The 15,314-nt window shown below is 37.5% G+C and overlaps 1 protein-coding gene across 2 annotated transcripts in view; it reads right to left on the minus strand.

Moving 5' to 3' along the window:
• Positions 1-14,719, minus strand: part of LOC144655951 (adenosine receptor A3-like) — a 26,279-nt gene extending 11,560 nt beyond the window's left edge. The window contains exons 1-2 of one of the 2 annotated variants that reach the window (XM_078516142.1): positions 14,620-14,719; positions 8,922-9,030 (exon numbers count right to left, since the gene is read on the minus strand). The gene's annotated coding sequence lies outside the window, so the exon portion shown is untranslated. Of the gene's footprint in view, positions 1-8,921; positions 10,180-14,619 lie in introns of those variants that run through there. The other variant, XM_078516143.1, reaches the window with a different exon arrangement.
• Positions 14,720-15,314: the final 595 nt, after the last annotated feature.

Here is a 15,314-nt window from a genome sequence, read left to right on the forward strand (position 1 = left end):
GTATTCAGCTGTTTACAAAAACTGAAAATAAATTGTCGTTTATAACAGTCGTGAAGACACACAAACTGAAAAACGTCCTTGCAATTTTGAAAAATGGTTTTGAAAGCCTCTGTTCCCTGGTTTAAATTTCACTTTGTGAAATGAAACTAATTTGCGCACAATGTTTTGGGGAGATAAAGTTATCATTCTACCTTCGACAAACCGAAGGAAAATCCGCATTAAAAGAAGTTTCCTACATTGAGTGAATTTAGATTAAAAGATCATTTATCTCTCTTAACGCTGCTATGATAATCTGCAAAAGTCCCAACCTTTCTTGAGAGACTAAGCACATTCATTTCCATCATAGAATATCAGCGAAGTGTTCAAACATTTGACTGCAAGAGGGCAAAATCCTCCTGCTCGTTGCGATGAAACTATTACGAATTAAGAATCAGTAAAGTTGATATAGGAGATCTTTTGCCTCGCCGCTTTGCACAGTCAAAAATTGCTCTAAAACTGTATTGCAATAATTTATTACATAAAGATTTGGATGTGCAAGTGATTCAACCATATAAATTAATTGCAAAGCTATCATTAAGTAATCATTCTGCCTTCGAAAAACCGGAGTAAAATCCGCCTCAAAAAGAACTTTCTCGCGCTGGGAAAAATTAACAGCACTTCACAAATCCGCACGAGGGTTATTTCTTATACAACGCGGCTGAAATGATATTAAAGTGACCATAAGTGAAAGTCCCAATTTTCTTTCTAATAACCAAGCACATTCATTACTATCAGAAAATGATTTTTTTTTTTAAATTGACTGCGCGAGGCCAAAAACACCCTGTTCGTTGAGATACAGATGAACAAGATTATGAATTTAAAATCTGCAGAGGTGTTACTTACAATAAAGCTTGCCAACCGAATTTCTTGAACGGTCAGTGTGCAATAAGTTTATCGCCTTTCCCTGGAACGGAGGTAAGCTTACACAGCACCCAGATTCTACAACACCAACACGTATAATGGAACACTAAATACAGCCTTTGATAAAAACTTAATTTCAGTCGAAAACGTTTCCCTTTCTTTTTTAATCCTCTTTCTTTTTTAAATATATTTTTTCACTGATTGTTTATGAAAAGCACAGGAAATTATTCGGAAAACATCAATGATGTTATAATCAGTTTTTTGAACGTCTATTTATACATTCGCCCTTGTGATTGGTTCATTTTGCCACTTGTTCAAAATTCTGACCCCTGATTGGTTACTTTTGGAAATATACCCCTTAACCAACACTGTTTACTTGTTAACAGATGTTTTAAATTAGAGCTTTCCATCAAACTGAGTATATTTGTCTTTTATAAGGATTAAGCTGTCTGCCAAACAGTTATTGTTAAATTTGAGACAGTTTGACAGTTTTGGAAACGACTGTAAAATGATGCGATAAAATTGTTAAAGTAGTGGCGTGTTTTCACGTACGCTTTCAAGCTGATTTTAACGATTAACAACTATGTCGCATACAGCTCACGACCCGAATCGTCTCGTGTGAATCAAATCTACAACTGGCTTAAAATTGAGCTTCGTCGCACGCGACAAAAATTTTCGTTGGATTTACCTACGACAATCGTTGCCATCGCGGATTTTTGCATGACGCGTGCAGCGGGAGTTACAAAAGTCGAATGCTAGAAAACTGTACCGCCTGAATTGGCGGTACAACTCAATAGGCCTCCGAAAACGACCTGTACCTTTAATGACCTTCAACAATTAACAGTACATTTTCTTTTTACGAAACTAATAAGAGCTGATTTAAACGGAACAAGTTTGTCGCATGCAACAAGCTTACGATAAGTCTACGAAACGCATTGTAAAACTTGAATCTTGCTTAAGATAGTCGCATCGACATCAAAATTTCATAAGTTTTAAAAATTTTAAACCCCAAAACAATGTTAAATAACTTTCGGGGGGAAGCCGGCTTTTTTCCCTTTTTATTATATATTAAACGTCGCTTGACCCTAGGATTGTTGTAGCGTTTTTAACCATGTTTCAAAATACTTAGACATTTTCGTGCGGTAAGTGATAATTGTAATCAAATATGAGCGCAAAACAAAAGATGTGCAGGGTCGTGGACCTTCCAACATGAATCTTAGCCTCTTATTTGCTCCTTTGATGTTTGCCGGGCTTCCTAGCCATTTCCCTCTATTAACTATGTCTTAAGTATGTCGCATGCGACAAAGTTGAACCGGCTCAATACGACCTCAATTACTTCTGCCTTTTTTTTCGTCATCAACTCTGAACTGCCCTAAAAGACCATTAACAATTAACAGTATAATTTCTTTTTCCGGAGAAAGCATAACAGTACTCAAAAGAGATTGGAATATCACGACTCAGAATAAACGCACCGCATCTTTGTAATTGTGCTGATTTGTATGCCTGATATAAGCAACGGAAACTCGTTAAATCCATAAGTGCATGGACGTTAACAATAGAGAACTAATTGATAGTTGGTCAATTGCAATTGCCTAGTATTTTTTATACCATTCACCAAAAGTATAAGTAATGTAATTACTGTTTTTTTCAGGCAACGAATCGCGAATAAGTAAACTTGCCTTGTCTATTTTATCAGCTTTCTCGACATCAAAAGAGCCATTAGATTTTTTAGCGTAAATCGCTTAATGATTCTTACGCTGGAAAAGAGTGCGGAAATTAAGGGAACACATCCAAGAAAGTTAAGTCAAAACATATAAATAGTGAATATAAACTCGTATTTTGCCAAAAACAAACAGCCGGTTTTACATTTGCCCCTTTGTCATCCTGACCGTACCACGCCAGGTATTATCCTAAACTTAAGTTGGTTCCTCTCGGCAACTGACTTGGCATTGGCAGATCTTTGCATTATTTGGACTTCGCAAGTAAGTAAACATGACTAACATGGCAAATGATTCATGGCTGGGGAGAACGTATGGCCAATATGTAAAGTAAGACCGACATTTAAAAATAGCATAAGGTGTTAGATTTGGTCGGGGTTAACAGCGATTTAGATTTATAATATCGTTAGTGTTTGTTAAGGATTAGCCGATTAGAGCATGAACTTTTTTCTTCAATTTTCTCCAAGCCTTTGCCGGGTTAAAGTAAGAATTAATATTATCGTTAGTGATTATTTAGGGTTAGGTATAGACCATTACATACCTTACAATTTGCTCCGATTTTGTTCAAGCTTGCCAAAGTCTTCAAACGATATAACCTTCTACAAACGTGCAGGTTACAGCAGTTTTACTTCGAACTGATTTGTCACTCGTTCGTGCAGAAGGCAAATGCCTACCACAGGAAGTTAAGTCTGAATTTCAGCCCGCTTACTCTGAACCAAAGAGCCACTAATGCCGTCCGGTGACGTCACTGCCCGAAAATCAGGTAGCAATTTTGATTGGTTGATTTCAAAAACTTTCGCATAATTCACAGATGTGTAGTTATGAGTTAATTTCAGCGCGGACTGTAATTTGAAAGCGCTTGCAAAGAGTTCTAATGTCGAAAAATCTTGTCGTAAACAAGAAAATTAACTTTATTAGTTCCTTTCTTCGAACCTTTTGCGATCTCACTTTTGTCTTGTCCACAGCCAAGTAGGATATTCTAGAAGTGAAAATTGTTCATTTTCTTGCTGCCTTTGTTGCGGACTAAATGGCTTCAATCGCATCAAAGGAAGTAAGTTCTCAAGATTACATTTGTTTGAGTCGTAAATTATTTTGATCGCTGGTAGCTCTAGTTTATAAAAGCAAATCAGTATACCGTCCGAAATATTCCATGCAGTCGATTATAATCTCACACTTTTTATGTCAGTCTACTATTAAAACAACTTTGTACCCTGTAATTAACAAATGGTATAAACGCTACAGCGTGTAGTATTGAGTTATTGATGCACGCGAAAGGTTGATAAGCAAACCACCAACACTCGTGAAGTAGTTGCACTTTCTTTTTCCTGCGTTGATCGCTTGCACCATGCTGCTTCACATGGGCGCGCGCGCAGCGTCCACCCCAGAGCAAATTGTGACAATCTCGTCCCAGAGCCCGGGGGATGGAAATAGTAAACGCTACATTAACCGAAATTGACCAATCAGAGAGCGGGCTTTACTGAAGTTACGCTATGATCCTTTATTCGAGCGATCTCTCACAAACTGATGGACAATCTGCATGTTAAAATAAAAGTTAAAGTCACAGGACGTCACCGGACGGCATTAGCCGCTATTTAGTTCAGGCAGAGAAGACGGCAGAAATGCAGTCTACAGGAAGTCGTTTTGAAGAAAAATTGTATCTGTTAAAAATGAACGCGACGGTTCAACGCTTAACTGACGTCAGATGCACGTAACTTGTCAGCATGAATTATTAAAAACGCGGCGGTTACAGTAAAAGACATCAATTAATTGATCACTACTTTCCTTATTCTAATATTTTGTCTGATATTTTGTGAGAAGACACGAGATTGTAATATCCACAAATATACCTTTGCTAACGATTTATGGCAGATTTATGGAGATTGGACTGAGTTTCCAGAAAATTCCTTTTCGTTGCCGTCCGGAAGTCGTTTTGCGTGGCATTTGTGCGTCGTGCGCGTGACTGCTGAACTGATTGCGTTTGTGTGATGCAGGAGTTCCTTTGTCGGCGTCAAACGTTTCCTGACTAAATAATTAACTTTATTCTAAGTGCACTCGCTATTTTGGCTTTTATGAAGAAAAAAGGGCTCTTTAGCCTTCGGCAGTTAACTGAATTTCTGCCTTTCATTACGATCTATTTTGCCTCAGTTCCGATCGATAATCCTTTTGTAAACATCTCAAAACTTCCTTGCAAGAGATCTAAAGTTCAAATCCAAAAACTGAAAAAAAAGTAAGCAGCTCTACAAAAAAAAAAAAAAATGCCGATAGCTTTCATTTAAATAGTATCAAACTATGATTTCGATGTGCTATTTCAATGTTCGGGTTCATGTTTTCTCCAGAATAATGCTTTGCTTTTTTCTAAGACAAAAAGCGCATATGCACAAAAAATAGCAAGAAGATGCTTTCCTCTCCACTCTTTGTTTCTAGTTAATGGTAATCCCCCGTAATTTCTTAAGTGGATCAAACCGCAATGAATAAAAAAGTAAGAATGTTAAGTAGTGTCAATCCTATAAGGTCATAATGGATGGATTCTAAATTGGTCTACCCTCAATTACTCGTCATTAAAATTCAATCTTGTTTATCTTTCTTACAATCTTAAAATACTAATGTAACTTCCTAGAAATAAATTTGGCAACCAGGCCACATAAAGAAAAACTTGTAACGTATATTACAACGATTTCAGATTTTAAAACGACCTTAAAAACTTTATTCTCTTGTTTATCATGTAAGTTGAATCCTCTAGACGGCGACAAAAATTATTCTCATAAAATGTTGTGAAATGTTCATTGAGGGGAATTTACCCTGGAGGCAAATACGTGCGGATACCACAGGAAATTAGTTGGTATCAATTTTCGAAGCTTCCTTTGTTAGATTTAATTTAAAGGACTTAGCGTGGTAGCCATTTATATACCAACGAGGTTAAAAAGCTCCACTAAAAGGTATTTCACTCTCAAGGAAAGCAAACTGCACGCAAAACGTTGTTTATTGTGCTGCTTTGTCTTTCTCCCGACAGAACTTTGCGCAGCATGCAGAGACATATATGACGAGAAAATGCATTTGATGATTTGCATGCTTCGAATTCAACTCTTTCAGTGCTATTCGCCATTTCTTGTGCTTTGTTGCCAAATTTGATAAACTGTTCCACTAATTGCAGTGTTTTAGTTACAAAACCTCATAATGTTTTCAGCTTTCACTGTGCTTTCTTGCTCCCGCGATCGGTTCTGTTTTCTTTCTTTTTCCTTTCTTTTTCGTATTCCTTCCTCCCCTTTGTCTCCTTTCTTTCTTCGAGAATCCTTATTAACTCTGCGGTATCGGCAAGAAAAGTTAACTATAATGCCTATACTTTTAAAACCCCGATCAATGATGGGCATATCTGCCTAATTTGTCGCTAAGGGAACTCTGACAGATCCATATCAATCAATTTTCCACCAACAATCTTTACTTTTTCCCTTATTAAGTTCGGCCTGAATTTAGCCAACACTCAAAAATTGAGCCACGTGTGGACAGGTCAACCTTTAGTGTGACGGTTGTTTACCTAAGTACCGTAATGATTCGACTCTCCAATAAGCGCCCATCGCTTGAGTTACATAAAGTAAACAAGCGCACCGGGTCCTAAATCCAATGATTACGGTAATCAAATGTTGACAAACGTTGACTTAATCACCCATTGTTAAGGTCATTACCCTGTATTGCATTGCGCATCCTTACTGCGCAGAATTTTACGTGTATTTAGGCGCGCGCGCGCGCGAACATCAACAAAATGGCGACTTTTTTCTGTGTGGCTTAGTCCGCGAGAGAAGTAAATTGTCACTTTCTCCTAAACGAGTCTGGTGACCTATCAATTTTTTCTCATATTTTTGGTGTAGCGATCAAATTCTTTCTGTAAAATGAAAACAGATCAATTCATGTGTTTGAAAAATAAATTATCGCTAAAAAAGTGTACTTTGCCAGTACTCGCAGAGGAATTATAAAGGAATTATATGGAATATACATGGTCTTCCTGCTCCTAAACGAATCTGGTGACCCCCCTTTTTTATTTCAAAATTTAAGTTCCCTCAAAGTAATAAACCAGTAGGCGAAGTTTGGTTAAAAAATTGTGTTCAGTTCTATTTCAGGGCAATGACCTTAAAAGAAGCCACGTCACGTCGAATTTCACGGGTTTTTGGTCAAAACTATTCTAAAACTGGTGGTAGGCAACTTAACCCATGAAAAGCATTATCTTTGAACATCTAATGGTATATATAACCTTAATTTGCAGAGGGAAATTAAACCACGGATAAAAATTATGTCGATTTTTTTTAAGATGCGCAGAAACAACTTGAAAAGATTAGCCTCAATTTTTCAAGTTGTAATCCATTTCTATCCTTACCATCCACAGCTTAAGACGCTTGTTAAATGTTGCAATACAGCAATTGTTAATATATGGAGCATTATTGTTAGGTTTCCTCCGACACAAATATAAATTTTGGCTGTTCAAAAATCTGTGATAATCCGCGACAAAGCCCCTTAAATAACTCTTCTGGTCCCAGGCTCAAAGTGTCATTTCGCCTTACGGACTGGCGTACATTTTCATCAATTTTAGTTCAGAAAATTTGGTGTTTCATCAATTAGATACTCCTTTTGTGATCTTGATTGCTTTATCTGCGAAACCTGTCGTCTAGACAGTGAATTTTATATTGCGAGTAGAAATTGAATATGGGGTCACATTTAATTGGTGTTCAGTCAAGGTGATCACACTTGGAGTCTTCGTTAGTTCCAACTTTATTTGCAGATTATGTGAAACCGCGGCCTAAAATCTTCCTGAGATCGCTAGCTAGTCAGGATCTTCCGCAAACCGGGAGACTCGTGGGTTTAAAAACCTACAGTACATAACTTCTGACTGGTCATTAGAGGAACACGTATGCGGAAAAATGTAAACTTCAACATGTTCAACCGAACCTGTATCTTCAAAGAAAAGAATGTGTAATTTATTAAACACGACTGACACCTTGCGCGAATGTTAATATATAGACAAAATGTTCAAAGAATAGCTCTGTAAAGTAAACGATTCAGAATTTACAACTAAGTGGAGACGCCTGTGGGAAACAATACAGAAGTAAAGCACCACGTTGTACGGCAGAGTGCTGTTGTTCTAACTGTTAACTTTCTTTCAGAAAATTGATCTGTTGGGAGGAACATTGTCAGTCATGAGCCGGTAAAAGAAACAGAGCAAAAGTACCTCAAATGTCGCTCTATAAAATCCTAGTTGAATCGAAAACGGAATAGTTCTTGTGCTAATTGCAAAGCTGTAACTAAACATGTACTTGAATGAACCACCTGGTGATATATTCGTAACACTTGACACTAGTGTTATTAGAAACAGTGGCTTAACATTACAATAAGCATGCAGCCATCCCGAATAAAAAGTATAAGCTGAGCTATCTTAAAATTTTGTAGTCAGCGTACAGCCGTCTTCTGTGCGCAGGCTAGAAATCCTGACGACGGCTGATGCAAATGGACTTAACTGGCTCGAAACTGGCGTTAATACGATTCAAAAACCTCTTCTTCTTTTCGGCCTGAATGAGTCAATGTGTTTTTTAGAAAAGCCTAATGATATCATAAGGCCTTCGAAGAAAATTGTCTACATGTACATCCTTAAAAGAATAAAGTTGTTTGTGTTTGTATCGATATCTTATGGTAAGTTTCTACCTTTGTTAATGACCAGTGCGGTCTGCGGTTAGTATCTCAAAATGTCTTCGTGATAGTTGCCCCATTTCATTATTATTTCTATTTATTATTTATCTTTCCTTCTTCCTTTGTACGCGTATTAAAAGGCTGTAAAGCAAGATCCTTCCTTTTAGTTTACGAAACACTGTTTAAAGCAAACCATCACTACGAAAAGTCCGGAAAATGTGAACCTTTAAGGAAGCATGACAAAAGGAAACATGAAAATTTGACAATTGAGATGCCAAAAACAAATGAATAACAACCAATAGATATCTAGCGTGATTTAAATGGAAGGAAATGTTCCAGCGATGACTAATTACACTATGACTAACACGTATTCATATCACGCGACGCGAACAAAAAGAATAAACGTTCGGTCTTTAGGGCTCTTTTTGCTTAGTAGTGCGATCGTAAGTTTACCTGGCCCCGGTTGTTTAAAGGACGGATGACACTATTCACCGGATCTACTATCCAGTGGATAGCGTAGTATGTTTTGTCAGCTTATCCATGGATAGTGATTTATCCACGGAATAGCGTTATCCTTAAGTACCAACAATCAAGAAAAGCTAATTCTAAAACGACAATACGTGTTCTTCCTACCTGCTAGGTTGAAGGCAGCTCTTCTACGTAAGCTTTTCAATCCTTCCACTGAATTATTCTACGTGAACGCGTCACGGTACGATTCGTGGCCTCAGCTCAGCAACACTGACTGAAATAGAAGGTGATCAGACAGTCGTTATAGGTAATTTACTTTGTCGATAATTGATCTGCACTTGTTGTTGAGTGACAACTTTGCTTTCTCGCCTGAAGGGGCGGTATGTTTATCAGATGCAAAACAATAACAACCCTTTGCAACTCACGTCATTGCAAATATCTGAATGCCTCCCTGGTCAATTCTTAATGTTTTTATCGAAAAGATGCCATCACTGATATGATAAAATCCTACAGTGTTTAAGACAGTGTGATTTGTGAAGTGAAATTCCACTGATGATACTGATTAGTTGAGCTGAGTTCTTCACCACTGTAGCCCGGGAGTAGCCGGATGTGCGAAGCCGGAATATTTTCTGCTTATGTAATAGGTGTAATTATGGCGATTTTGGTATTTTTGCCGGTATTTTGGAGTGGTGAGTGGTCGTCTAACGTTTTTTGGGGGGTGGTTTAACATATACATCTTGTTAGAGCTGGTCACCCTGCGAAGACAGAGTTCGTGAATCTCTGTCTCGCAGGGAAGTTAGAGGTGTGACGAGGGGAGCTTTGAGGGATTTGAATATCGAATAAGTTGAGCCATGAAATCCCTTGATGCCTTTTTTTTTCTTTTCTTTTTGTTTTTACTTGTAACATCAGTTTGCATCTTGAATAAAGAATGTATGTTTTGTTATGTTATGTTCTGGGCATTTCTGAAACTCTTGATTTTTTTAACCTCCCGATAACTCGAATCAAAAGTCGTTTCCTTTCCCTCAGTAGAAGAGGGACTGAATGGGGTTTAGTTTACATTGGCCAATTTTTTAATGTTTACTGTTTTCGGAGAAAACACTGTTTAGTGTTTGGAGGTTTTTTCATGAAAAATTTTAGCATTGTAAGTTCTTATTTGCTCTTAAAAAATCGGGTTAAATCACACATGAACTTAGAGAAAATTTCGGATTTCTTCTCGGAAATCTTCGGTAGTCTTGGGACATCTTCGATAGCCTCCGGACATCTTCGGCAGTCTTCGGGAACGTTTCATAGTCTTCGGAAATCTTCCCAACTGATCGGAAATCGTCGGAAAATGGCCGAAAACTTCTTCATATACTAAACAAAATAACATTGGCCTTTTGGAGCAATTTTGTTTCTTTTTGAAGAAGATTTACTGTTACAGTCAATTTTTGAGTCTAATGCTTGCGTGCGCTTTGCGCATGCGCATTAGACTCTTTGTTATATGAAAAAAGCTGTTAGCAATCCCAAGGGAATGGTTCGGGATCGATAATCGTTCGCTGTAATGTAGAAAACAATGATCAGCTGCAAGAACGGACTCCGTACGGACACGCACGATTAGTTTCAATTAAAAACAGCCAATCAGCGACACGTGTTCCCACGCATAATTAAAAGTTCTTTCTCAAGTCACGATTATTCAACACTTGAACAGGACGTAATAATTTTCCAGTTAAGACATTTGTAAGCTTTTTGTGAAAATAAATCTTCGTTTTCAGTTCAGTTAAGCACTTGTGTTTTCGTCTTGCTTAAAAAGCAAGACGTCTTTGAGAAAAAATATTTCGACGGCGACTCGCGTTTATTTACACAATGCGACCAAATATTTATTTTGTTTTAAAAAATAGAAAACTTTACCTCGTATTTTGTATTTAAGTCATTCGAATTTTGACCAATTTTTTCTTTACAGTGCAAACAAAAACCTTCAAAAATAAAAGATGTACATGGATAAATGTGAATCAAGTTACGCGACTAAATCAAAATGCGTTTGTTTGGCCGCTTTGCAGTATTACACTGTCCCGGCCTTTGCCATACACTGAAATCGAATTTCATGCTTTTACGACTCTCAGAGATCTTAAGTTCTTCTTACAGCTAGAAAAAATCATAAAATGGTTACATTGATATGGAAGTGATGATTCGGGAAATTTGTACATCATGATAAACAGTCTTCGCTCCTGTGTATGGTAGCTCGATAATAATTGCCTAGTTTCCAGCGTTCAAAAGGTCATCATTATATTGACGTGAGCATTTACACCCGTTTTTAGGAAAATCTGTCACTAAGTGCTTACAGTACAATGGAGTAACAGTCACTATTTCAAGTGCTTTTATTGCAAAATCTGTTTCAAGAGTCATCATCAAAATGGTGAAAAATCTGAAAGAAAACGATGTGAAGTTCTTCAACCCTTGTTGTAATGAACATGCTTTTTGTAAATCGTCACGCAATCTTGTCCAAATGTTTAATCGTTTCTGCTTTTACGGACAATACGGAAGAAGTAACATCAACTCCTGTTCATACTTTAAATTTTGTGAAGCATATAACATTTATGACTGTTTCGTTTTCATCCATAATCATCCACGATGCCCCTAGCTTGCTATAAGCATTTTAAATTAAACTCCCGAACACAAACCTCTAACCAATTTTAACCGGCTTACGAAAACCGCGCAATCTGTATCACTATGCCATACGGCATTAGACTCATGTCACCCTTGGTGACCTATTTTTTACTGTTAATTTTTTTTTAATGTTTTTTTTTTTTTATTTTTTTTTTTTAATGTTAAACTGCCTTAAATTTTACTGTTTCATGTTACAGAGCCCTGGGACTAATATTGTGGGCTACAGCAGCAGCTGTGGCCAAAAATAGGGACAGATGGCGAGCATTGATGTCCGGCCCTATCCCCCACCAGGGGGCAAGGAACTAAGATGTTACAGAGCCACAAAATTAAGTGTTATCGAGGTACCCCCATTCAGACCCTCGTAGAACACTGTAACTTTACCCCGAATTTCTTGAACTACCCTTGGAGGTTCGAAAATCAGGATTGGATGTATTTTCATCGTATGTCCAACTTGGGCACCGAGTTAACCAACATTGAACATTGCTTATGAATTCATTTCCATAGGTAGAAAAGCAATTCGCCATGTCCCTCTGCTAATAGCTTTATACCAATCTGTCCTGTGTGGTTTATTTTCCTGTATAAAATCCAATTAACCCGCATTCAACTGAGCTCATTTTTGCGTTGTTTATGTAGTGGATAACCCAATTGACATAATCCGTCCGACTGGCCAAAACACAGCCAATACTGTTAAACAATAGGATTACAGTGAAATCCAGATTTCTCGAACCTCCGCCTAACTCGTGACTAACGCGAAACAAAATTCGTTTCCCTTGGATTTTCTTTACACTGAGGTTGACTAGCAATAGAGTTATTTCAGTATAGTTATGACTTAGAGTTAGAGTTAACAATTGCCAAAATCCTGAATTCAATATTTTGGAAAGCCAAAATCCTGAATTCGAGATTTTGGAATGCCGAAATCTTGAATTCAAGATTTTAGAAGGGCCAAAATCCTGAATTCAAAATTTTGGAAGGGCCAAAATCCTGAATTCAAGATTTTGGAATGCCAAAATCCTGAATTCACGATTTTGGAAAGGTTAAAATCCCGAATTCAAGATATTGGAATGCCAATCCGAATCAAGATTTTGGAATGAAAATCCTGAATTCAAGATTTTTGAAAGGCCAAAATCTTGAATTCAAGATTTTGGCTTAACTCTAACTCCAGACTATAACTCTATGAAGATAACTCTAACAGTAGCCGTCCCCCTTCACATTGTGTTTGAACCACTTTTCTTTTCCCTTGCATGTTTGAGAAATCGGGATTCCACTCCCGGGAGGGGGAGGGGGAGGTACTTGACCAATGTTTGGACTCAGGACAAAGAAAAGCGTTCGCACTTTCAATTCTTGCCATTAACGCTGATCACAAGAAAACAATCCCAAAATTTCGGTGAACCTCAGGCCTGAAAATAATCCAAGATGAACGTCTCCGTTTTGGGACTGCTAAATACTCGACGACAGTCTTTCATCCATACCCTGTCAAGGACGGGTACAGACCCTGATTAGGACAGAAAGACTCGCTTGGAATTATATACCCTGTTCAGGGCAGAGGGGCCAAAAACCATACCCTGTTCAAAGGCACGTCCCCATAAAGGTGAGTACCGCCCAGATTCCGCTGCACCAGCTGAAATATTTAGTCCACAAAGGTGTTCATCCGTCTTTTGAGTGAGAAAATAAGGAGACAACTGGGGACAAAGTTTATTCAAATGTGTTATAATGTTGGTATTTTTAACTGTCGTTTGAGCCTTCTCTCTTTTTCCGTTAATGGTAATCATGACAGCAAGAAATTGCTCAAAAAAATTTGTTGACATTTTCTTGGCAGATCTGACAGACCGGTATAAAGCTAGCTGCAATTATAATCCAATATATTACTAGGCTGTCGCAAGACAAAAAGGCAGCCCTAAGCCATTTAAACAGCACATATCCGTTTAATAAAGGGCTATTCTTTCGCTTGGCCATCAATCTTGGCAGCCGTCGAAAGCTACTCGACTGTTCAATATTTATGCAAATGTTTACGTGACTCTAGCACTTTAAGGTGGCTCGCGGGTAGTTATTCCGAGTGCACTCGGAAAAACAAACTTTAGGTTATAACGTTTTCGGGAACTTTAACGCCATTGCTTACATTTTAAAACCTAATGATAAAAAAATATATATATCCGCATATTTTTACTGGATGCGAATTTGTTCAAAAAGGTGGGGTCCAGTTTTAATAAAATCCAATAACATTAAAAATGTTTTACTCCGTAGTTAAATCGAATCAATTTCAATATATCTACTGAATGGCACCTGAATGATAGGCGAACGTTTTCTTTGAGTTTTATATTCATCGTGTCAGAGCCGAAAACGTTATGACCGCGAAAATTTGTCATAGACCGAGTGCAGCCCGAAATGAGTACGAAGCCACCTTAATTCTTAACTTTAAAAAGATCGTGTATATACATCAAATGTTAGGAGTCAATAAAGTGGGATAGTATTTTGAAGAAGACAGCAATTGAGATAAAACTAGTCACGAATGGGTGATATAGAGTGTTGAACAAACGAGCAGGAGTGCTTTATCAAGTTTAAAACACGAGGCGCAGCCGAGCGTTTAAGACTTGATAAAGGACGAACTGCGACGAGTTTATTGAACGGCTTAAAAAACCTCTGATGTAGATCTTTTTATTCTTGCACTGATATTTCGATTTTTGGTTACTTTGGCCAAGAAAATAGGACATAAAATTTAGCCGTGTCTTTAGATCTGATAAAGACCCGCCTCGTGTTTTAGACTTGATAAAGCACGAAATGCGATTTTATTGAACGGCTTCAAAAGCCTCTGATGTATATCTTTTCATGCTTGCACTGATATTTCGATTTTTGGTTACTTTGGCCAAGAAAATAGGACATAAAATTTAGCATTGTCTTTATCAGATATAAAGACACTCATTAAACATTAATTTCCTTTGTATATTCTTAATGAATTGTTGATGAGTTTTTGAAGCACGTTGAACTGAGATCGTTGATTTTTGATCTTTGAGCGGCTTTAAAAGCATAGAATTTTTATGAAGATCGTTGTCGGGGCTATATATTAACAATTAGCAACATTCTTAAATTCACTCGATCGTAATGACGGGGTTTTTTACCAGCACATGTACGCTTTTTGGCAAACAATTCAGTGCAAAGGCAGAACCAGGAGCGAATTTAACGACGCACTAAAATCGAAACTGTAAAAAAGTAAACAGAAATGTACCTTAGGTCTTGCAGATGTGGATCTTTAGTGTTCGTCAGGCAACCCTGGGCGAATATTTGACTCTTAACTGCGGCACTTGGATGCTTTCAGAGAAATAAAGCTAAATGTAACCGGAAACTAAACGAGCGTTTGCGTTGAACGTTTTAAACCGCACACCCACTCATCGTGCGCAGTTATTTTCCTGTTAGCGTTTTTGTAATTGGTCCACAACAGGTGTTTTAAATTGCTTGTGTTGATGAAAGGTGACAGCAAATATCCGTTCTTGTCAATGGTATTGATTTACGGGAAACTCTGCTCATTTATTGGTAGCTTGTTTGTCAGAACTCACATTTACCTTATAATGGGAATATAACGAAGCATTTTAACAACGCGAACAAAATTCACGCGTAATAAAATTAACGCGAATTTAAGAAAAGGTCTGGTTAAATGCTTATCGTAAACGTGTTTATATTAATTAACATCAATAAAATTAACGCGAATTTTTGAAATTCGCGTTAATAACATGTATCGTTAATTAAACGTTTTGGTGAGCAGCCTTTTGTTCACTGATGAAAGGCAAAGCCCTGAACGTTTGGAACTGAATTTAAATTTGAACGTGGCACTTTGAATAACACTTCTCCTCAATTATAAGTATAGCTTTTTGTGCCTACCATCAAGTTCGTGGAATACCGTGAAATCCCGATTTCTAGAAAATA

This window comes from Oculina patagonica, chromosome 6 (assembly GCF_052425735.1).
Source record: "Oculina patagonica isolate OP01 chromosome 6, crgOcupat, whole genome shotgun sequence".
NCBI classification, from domain to species: domain Eukaryota; kingdom Metazoa; phylum Cnidaria; class Anthozoa; order Scleractinia; family Oculinidae; genus Oculina; species Oculina patagonica.